The sequence below is a fragment of the Vicugna pacos genome, chromosome 19 (genome assembly GCF_048564905.1).
Source record: "Vicugna pacos chromosome 19, VicPac4, whole genome shotgun sequence".
NCBI lineage: Eukaryota > Metazoa > Chordata > Mammalia > Artiodactyla > Camelidae > Vicugna > Vicugna pacos.
In genome coordinates this window covers 22,379,481-22,388,361 of record NC_133005.1, presented here as the reverse complement: position 1 = coordinate 22,388,361, position 8,881 = coordinate 22,379,481, and the positions used below count along the sequence as shown (strand labels likewise).

Below are 8,881 nucleotides of genomic sequence, written 5' to 3'. Positions count from 1 at the left end.
ATGGGTAGTCTGGCTCCATTTCCTATGCTCTTAACCACCATAAATTTTACACACACACTCTCATAAATTTCCTTTTTCACTTAAAGCATTGATAGCTTCCTATGTCATAAATACATGCCTTGTTTAAAGTCCTAACATGCTGGAAAGATGTCCGTGTGCCCAGCCCCGACTCCATACGTCTTTCCCACTATTCGAGGGGCCTGGATTTTCACCCCTGGTGCCCTGTCACTGAGTTGGGTGTGGTTCCCCTAATTTAAATAGGCTGTAACAGTAGTGGCACCAAGGGGTGGACTGGTGAGTGCTTAAGCCCCTCCTAATTTCCAGCAGAAAGCTTTCCACCATCCAAAAAGAAGCACCATCTAGATAAAAGGACATGCTTATTATGCAAATAAAACTTAAAGACAGGCCTCCTTCCCACCGCCAATCACATTGCTGCACCCAAACCCCGCCCACAGAGAATTTCCAGAGACAGCAGGGCTGGTGGGTTCCTGCTTGTGCGGTTCTCAGCTTTGAAGACAAGGTGTGGAAACAGTGCAGGTTTCTTAGGATCAGGCTGGGTGAAGATTTGGCCCTTCTCAGGACCGCGGAAGACACAGGAAGACCCAGCCAGGCGGTGATGGCTCCAGAATCTTCAGAAGGCATGGGCAGCTGGAGCAGGTAGAGGCGCGGGCCTGGGGCTGCGCTTCCTGTTTTTTTTTTATACAGGATTAAGGGCTCAGATGGGCGCCATCAATGACTGGGAAAGCCTGTGGGAATCTAGGGCACCTCTTACCCAACGCCCTTCCTCCTGAGACAGACTGGGAAGACTTCACTGCAGTGGTGATTGCAAGGCAAGGGGGTTGGGTAGTTGTTCAAGACACTCCACTACATCTGTGGGAGAAAGCCCTTTCCCCAAAGAGGCTGAATGGGGCTTCTCTTCCAAGAATGATGAGCCAACCGGAACCCCCCGCCCCCCTCAAAGCTCCCTTGGGCCCTCACAAAGCCAGCTGGGAGCACCGGATGGGGAACCAAGAACCTGCGATCTGTGGTCTAGTTTTGCTTCGCCCCCCACCCCCACCTAGGGGCTGTTGTATGACCTTGGACCAGCTGTTCTCCCTCTCTGGGCCTCTAGTTTCCCACCCTTACCACACCAGGGACCTTCAAGGACTCTTCCCACTCTGACAGGTGGTCTGACAATGATGCTTTCCCTTTCTGGGGTCACCTGAGCTGCCAGGTGGATGTTCTGGTACAAGTCAACTCTCTGAACCTCCCTTTTATCACCAATTATTAGCTTCCAAAGATGGCTGTTATTTGGGGGCCACCTAGCATCCACTTCCCCCTCCTATGGTATCAGCCCCCAGTCTTCCTCAAGGGAAGCCTCCCTCCTTCCCCTCAGCCTTGTACAGTGGGTGGAGTGGACTCTATCCCTGACTCCAAAGGAAGGAGAGTGACCAGGCCAGGCCAATGCCTGCATTCCATTCCCTGAGCCTCCAGTGGAACTGTCCAGTGGGTAGTCATGTGGTCCCATTCCAGTTACCGGCAGTCAGGCTTAGGACTTGTCCCAAACGCTGAGAAGTCTGGAAGAATCAAACCTGGGAGGGCTGGCGGCTGGAGTTGCTGGCAGCCATCCTGCCTCCGTTGCGGGGGGGGGGGGGGGGGGGGCTTTGCAGAGAAGGCAGAGCTGGGAGCCAGGAAATCAGGCCTTGACGCTGCAGTGTAATCCCTCTGACCCAGCTGTGCCTGAAGCCAATTGTCTGCCTTTAGATTTTCTAAGTCCAATAAAATGCACTTTTCACTTAAGCCAGTTTGAAGTGCGTTTCTGTTACTCACAACCAGAAGACTGTTTCGTTGGGTTTACCTGATTTTATGATACTGTGAATTGTAAGATGGCATTTTAAAGGTAAATATATCTATTCAATAACTTTTTGGTGAAAAAAGGAGCATATCAGGTGTGCTCTTTAAAAAACTGACAATAGTATGTTTTTAATCTCTAAAATTGCACGTCTTGGCCTCTTTTGGTGACTTGATCAAAGGTCTTCACATTTCAACTCTAAATCTTCTTTGGATGAACTTAGCAATTTTTATTTTGCCTGGCTGTTGATAGCCTTCTGAACACTTGATAACCTTTTATTTCTAGGTGGCATCATTTTAGAATTCACTTTAAGTGATAATTAGGGATCCAGGCTGGTAAAATTCCACCAGTCTCGATCCCAGTCACCCAAACAACTGGATAGCAGACAGTGAGAACACCAAACTCACCCTCTGACTGTTGGTTGGCATGTTCTTTGGACATCAATTGTGGGACACATCCTCATTCCAGAAATGTTTAGATGTGTGTGGGGAACCCACGTGTCAGAACTGGTTATGACTGTAACTGTGAGAGATTTCCTGTCGGACATTCACTGAGCTAAGCAGAACAGAGGTGTGACCTCAGGTGAGTAACATCACCACTGTTTCTCAACTGCTACGTCTAGAGATGAGACTAATAGCTTCACAGAGTTGTTGCGTAGATTTAATGAGAAAAATCAATGTGAAACTCCCAGAACATTTTGGCATATCGTAACTGCTCAATAAATATCAGGTATTATTATTTTGTTTAGTTCTCACAACTCCTCTTTGGGATCAAAATGATGACCCTACAGTACGGTTTAGGACACTGAGAACAGGAACAAGAAGCGGCATGTCCAGGGTCACGCACCTGAGAAGGAGGTGGTGGATCTGGGGCTCAAAGCCAGGCCTGTCCAGTGCCCATGCTTATGTTTTTAACCCTACTGCCACCTGGAGTTAACAGCCAGCGGCTGGGCTCCTAACCCCAGTGATAGGGGGTGGGGCAGGCCAGGGGGTCTTGGGGGTCCAGCTCTTAAACGTGGGGCAAGGAAAGATTATACTCACTCACCAGCTAAGCTCATTGCCCAGACCACTGTTTTGGCCTGATTTGTGGAATCCTGGGCCTTTGAAAACTCGAGAGGAAACACCAAGGCCCAGGGACTTTGTCCAAGGTCATATACACAGGGAGTGACCAGGCTTCGGGCTGGAACCTCTGTTCTCTGACTCCCCACATGGTCCTGATTCTTCACTGCCCCCCATGGGCCCTCCCAGCACCCCATCCTCCAAGAGAACCTCCCTGATCACCCCAATCCATGTCCCCAGGTCTAGCTCTGGCAGGGTCTCAACGCTTGCTGGCATTTCAGACTTTGGACTTTGGACTTGGGCCAACATTGGGTTTGAATATGCTTCCTGCCACTTATTAACAGTGTAAACCTGGGTTCCCTTCCCCATCACCGAGCCTCAGTTTCCTCACCTGTAAAATGGGCCGCAAAAGTCCATCTCATGGGGTTGATGTGGTTTCAGGTGAGGTCAGGGCTGAGCACAGCCTGACACGGAATCGGCCTTCACGATCAGCTGTTTTCTCGCTGCCCCTCCTCTAGGCAACATAATTATTATCCTTAATCACCACAAAATAAATAATAAGAATAATGACCAGAAAAGAAATTCAGACCATGAAAATTTTCTTTTATTAGTCTTGACATACATTGTGGCAGTGAAAAATAATGAACTAAATCAATAAATACAATATTACAGTGCAGAAAAGGAAAACAGTAACAAATTAATACTCTAAGTCACAGTAATGTCTTTTTTTCCCAAAAGGAAAAACAACCCATTAAGAAACACTTGCACAAGAGTGAATCCAAGATGCTCAGAGTGTGATCTGCACGTGGAATGACAGCATGAGGTCTCTCTCATGCCTGTTTCTTCCTCTCACAATCAGTGCTGTCACTGTGTGTTTCGCATTTGCTGTTTCAGTGCAGGGGTATGCAGAACACCGGGTGGTGCACCAACTGTGTCTGAAGCTGAGTTTAACCATCACAAATTGTTATCAAACTTGAGACAAATGCCGGCAGTTCGGTCTGGGTGTGCCGGGAGCCAAGTGTGTAATGAAGTTCTCTGGATTAACTTCCATGTTTATTACAGGAAGAGCCATTTTCAAATATGCTAATATCACATTATTAAAATTTAACAGTAACCACAGTGACTGTTCAGAACCTAGACTCACCAAAGAGTTTACCAGGAGGAGAAATTTAATCACGGCCTTCGGTTAGAACTGCCTGTCAGAGTGATAATAAAAAGCAAGCCAACTTTCGGTGGTTTCATGATTGCTTCTGAACTCTCTACAGACAGCACCTCCCTCACTGTCCCTCACTGTCCTCACTCCCTCTGGCCAGCCGCGGTACTCCACTGCGCTCCTTTCATGGTAAGTGTTGTTCTGATGATCTTAACAAGATTTAACCATTGGGCATCCCCAGAAAGGGGTGAATGAGGGAACGTGAAGGGAGCCCAGAACAAGGAGCCGTGGCCTCTGATTACTCTGAACAAAGAATCATCTATAAGGTTAGGTAGGTATACAAGCAACAAAGATTTTATTTTACCTTCATTTCTTCTTTTCCTGATATTCTTCCTTTCTTTATGTAGATCTGAGTTTCCAATCTGTATCATTTTCCTTCTCTCTGAAAAACTTCTTTTAACATTTCTTGCAAGGCAGGTCTACTGGCCACGGTTCCTTCAGTTTTTGTTTGTCTGAGAAAGACTTTATTTCTCCTTCATTCTTGAATGATAACTTTGCTGGATACAAAATTCTAGGCTGAGGGTTATTTTCTTTCAACATTTGGATATCTCACACCGCGATCTATTGCTTGCATGGTTTCTGATGAAAAAGTCCAATGTAATTTTCATCCCTGTTCCTCTACAGGTAAAGTTTCCCCCTCTCCAGCTCCTTTCAAGATTTTCTCTTTGTTTTTGGTTCCCTACATTTGAATATGATATGCTTAGGTGTAGATTTTTTGGTATTTATCTTGCTTGGTGTTTTCTGAGCTTCCTGGATTTGTAGTCTTATGTCTATCATTAACTTTGGAAAATTGTAAGCCATTACTACTTCAAATATGTCTTCTGCTTCTTTCTTTCTTCTCCTTCTGGTTTTCTCATTATGTGTATGTTACATCTTTTGTAAATGTCCCACAGTTCCCAGATATTCTGTTCCAGGTTTTTTTTTTCTTTCCACTTTGCATTTTATTTTTTCCCCAGTTTTACTGAGATAGAGGTGACATATAACATTGTGGAAGTTTTAAGGTATACAATGTGATTATTTGATACACTCATATATTGCAATAGGGTTAGTTAATACCTGTATCACTTCATGTAATTACCATTTCCTTTTTTGTAGTGAGAATATTTAAGATCTACTCCCTTGGTAACTTTCAAGTACATAATACAGTATTGTTAACTATACTAACCATGCGGTACTTTAGAGCACCAAACTTATTCACCTTCTAACTGGAAGTTTGTACCCTCTGACCAATATCTCTCAATTTCCTCCATGCCCAGCCCCTGGAATCCACCATTCTGCTCTCTATAAATTTGGATTTCATTGCATACTATTTGGGGACTGTTTATGTCTTCCTAGTTTGGGGTTCACTCAGCCTTTTAAATCTGTAGGTTTATGTTCTTTTGCCAAATTTGGGACTTTTTCTGTTATTCTTTCTTTAAGTACATTTTCTGCACTGCACTCTTTGTCCTCTCTTTCTCTGACTCCAATGACATAAATGTATGTTGGTATTGTGAGGCCCCTGAAGTTCTGTTGGTTTTCTCACCTATTGTTTCTTTGCTCAGGTTGTGTAATTTGTTTTGGCTTATCTTCAGGTTCATTGCTTCTTTCCTCTGTCATCTCCATCCTGCCACTGTGCCCATCCACTGAATTTGCACTCTTCACAGAACTCCATGGGGTGGGGAGAAGAGTGTCCTCTCTGATCACATTAGTGCAGGGTGGAGCTAACCAACGGAGCTCCACATCCCAGCACTCGGTGTGAGGAGGGGAGGGCTACCCACACATTAATGCACAGCAGGGATGCTCAGCAAGCTCCACACTTATCTCCCCAGAGCCAGCTGGAAGGGGGGGTGCTGGGGCTTATTTTATGGTGCCTGCCTGGAGAACAGCAAGTATTGTCTAAAGGTCTGTCCTGCCCAGTCCTTTGACTGGAGGAAGTAGGCTTTCCTTGAGACTCAGTCTGTGTTGGTGGTGGTTTGGGGTTGTGGCCTCCTCTAGTGAAGCCCCTGAGGACTCCTGGCTAGGTCATTCCTTGAGACCTAAGTTGCCTAGCCAGTCCACCTTCTTCTTCCCACTGTCAGAGTATTTTGGTAGTTGCTTTATGTATTTTGTCAAGTTTTTAGTTGTAGTAAGTGGAAGGAATAGGATGGAATCCACTTATTCCATCTTGTTTGGAAATGGAAGCCCCATAATTTTAATTTTTAAGTCAACTTTTTGAGGTATAATTTACATGCAATAAAATGTATCCATTTAAAGTGCACATTTCCATGAATTTTCCATGAAGGTATAAAAATGTAACCACAGTCAAAATACAGAATATTTCCATCATCCCCAAAGGTTCTCCTGTGCCTCTTCCCAATCAATTACTCCCATCCCAGGCCTAGACAAGCAGTAATCTGATTTCTGTCACTATGGATTAGACTTGTTTTTTTCTAGTTTCAGATAAAGAAGATCACAGTGTATTCTTTGATAAGTCTGTCTTCTTTTACCTGGTATATCTGTGAAGATTTATCCACATCACTGGGTATATAAGCAGTTCATTCCTTTTTATTGCTGAGTAGTATTCCATTCTGATTTGTCTGTGCTTTCATTTAGATTGTCACCATCCTCTGCTCCTTCCTGACAAACCCCAAGAGCTAATGGACTACACTTGCTCCTGCCACCACCACTGCTATTTCTGCTCTCAAAGTTCCTGTTCTTTGACCCAAGGAAGGAACACTTGATGTATCACTAAGTACTTATTTCAAGGTGTGGCTAGGATAAAATCTGAGTAAAAGGATGGGTTCTTCCGTATTTACCTGAATTGATCTGCTCTATCATATACTTACCAATCACATGCTCAGACCAAGGTACATGAAAAACACTAATTATATTGGTTTCTGTTCAGACATAAGCTTCTTTTAAAATGTACCTAGTCGATTTCTGGTCAAGATAGTGGAGCAGTCAGACCACAAACTCGTCTCCCCTCATGACTACAACAAAACCACAACTGACTGGTAAACAACCATCAAAAAAAAAAAAAAAAAAGCCTGAAACCTAGCAAAAAAGATCTTTTTCAACTGGAAACTTAAAGAGGGAACCACAGTAGAAATGGTAGGAGGGGCATGCTTGTGATATAATCAGGCCCCATACCCCCTAGGTGGGCGACCCACAAGCTGAAGAATAATTAAGGTGCAGAGGCCCTCCCACAGGAGTGAGAGTTCTGAGCCCCACGTCAGGCTCCCCAGCCTAGGGTTCTGGTATTGGGAGGAGGAGCCCTCAGAACATCTGGTTTTCAAGGCCAGTGCGGTTTAACTCCAGGAGCCACAAGGGACTGGGGGAAACTTCACTCTCTTGGGAAGTGCACACAGAATCTCTTGTGAGCCGGGTCCAAGGGCAGAGGCAGTGACTTCATAGGAATCTGGGCCAGACCTGCCTGCTGGTTTTGGAAGAAGGCCTCCTGGGGAGGTAGGGGGAGGCTGTGGCTCACCCTGGGGACATAAAAGCTGGTGGCAGACATTCGGGGAGTGTTCATCTACATGAGCTTTCCTGGAGGTTGATATTTTGCTTGGGTCATTAGCACCAAGACTTAGCCCCACCCAACAGCCTGTAGGCTTACATGCTAGGAAGCCTTGGGCCAAACATACTGGGTAGGAACTCAGCCCCACCCATTAGCAGACTTACTGAACCCAGGGCCACCTCTAGACACGCCCCAAGGTACAGCCCTACCCACCAGAGGGCCAGGACCAAGCTCCACCCAGCTGAGGGCAGGTACCTACTCCTCCTGCCAGGAAGCCTGCACAAGCCTCTAGTCCAGCCTTATCCAATAGGGGGCAGATACTAGAAGTAAGAAAACAACAATCCCAAAGCCTGTGCAAGGAATCTGCAAACACAGGCCAGACTACTCTGGGACCAGCTGAACCCTGGCCCTTGGGTGGCAAGAGAGGAGTGCACTGCTGGAACACATAGGATGTCTCCCACAAAGGGCCACTTCTCCAAGGCCAAGAAACATAACTAATCTACCTAAAAATACAAATAGAAAGTTAGACAGTATGAGATGGCAGAGAAATATACTCTAGGCAAAGGCACAAAACAAAATCCCAGAAGAAATAAGTGATGAGGAGATAGGCAGTCTATCTGAGAAAGAGTTTAATGATTGTGAAGATGTTCGGAGAACTTTAGAGGAGAAAAGATACACAGAATAAAGTTTTTAGTAAAGAGCTAGATAATACAAAGAATACCCAAAGAGAGTTGAAGAATATAATAACTGAAATGAATAACACCCTAGAAGGAACCAAGAATAGACTAAATGAGGCAGAAGAATGGATCAATGATCTAGAAGACAGATTAGTGGAAATCACTACTGCAGAACAGAAAAAAGAAAGAATGAAAAGAAATGAGAATAGCTTAATAAGAGACCTCTGTGACAACATGAAGTGCACTAATATTCACATTATAGGGGTCCCAGAAAGAGAAGAGAAAGAGAAAGAACACGAGAAAATTACTGAAGCAGTAATAGCTGAAAACTTCCCTAACTTGGGAAAAGAAGCAGTCACACAAGTGTAGGAAGTGCAGAGTCCCACAAAGGATTAACCCAAAGAGGAACACACTGAGGCACATAGCAATCAAACTGACAAAAAAAAAAAAAAAAAAAAAAAGGAGAAAATATTAAAATCAACCAGAGAAAAGCAACAAATAACATCAAATAACATACAAGGCAACTCCCATAAAGTTATCAGTTGATTTTTCAGCAGAAACCCTACAGGCCAGAAGGGAGTGTGGCACAATATATCTAAAATGATGAAAGGGAAAAACTTACAACCA

At 44.7% G+C, this 8,881-nt stretch overlaps 1 long non-coding RNA gene across 1 annotated transcript; it reads left to right on the top strand.

Annotated features, from left to right (window-relative positions):
* Nucleotides 1–490: 490 nt before the first annotated feature.
* LOC140687402 (uncharacterized) lies at nt 491–8,649 on the top strand. The gene is made up of 3 exons (XR_012061670.1): nt 491–657; nt 4,155–4,231; nt 6,674–8,649. It is a non-coding gene; the product is annotated as an uncharacterized lncRNA (long non-coding RNA).
* The last annotated feature ends 232 nt before the right edge of the window (nt 8,650–8,881 follow it).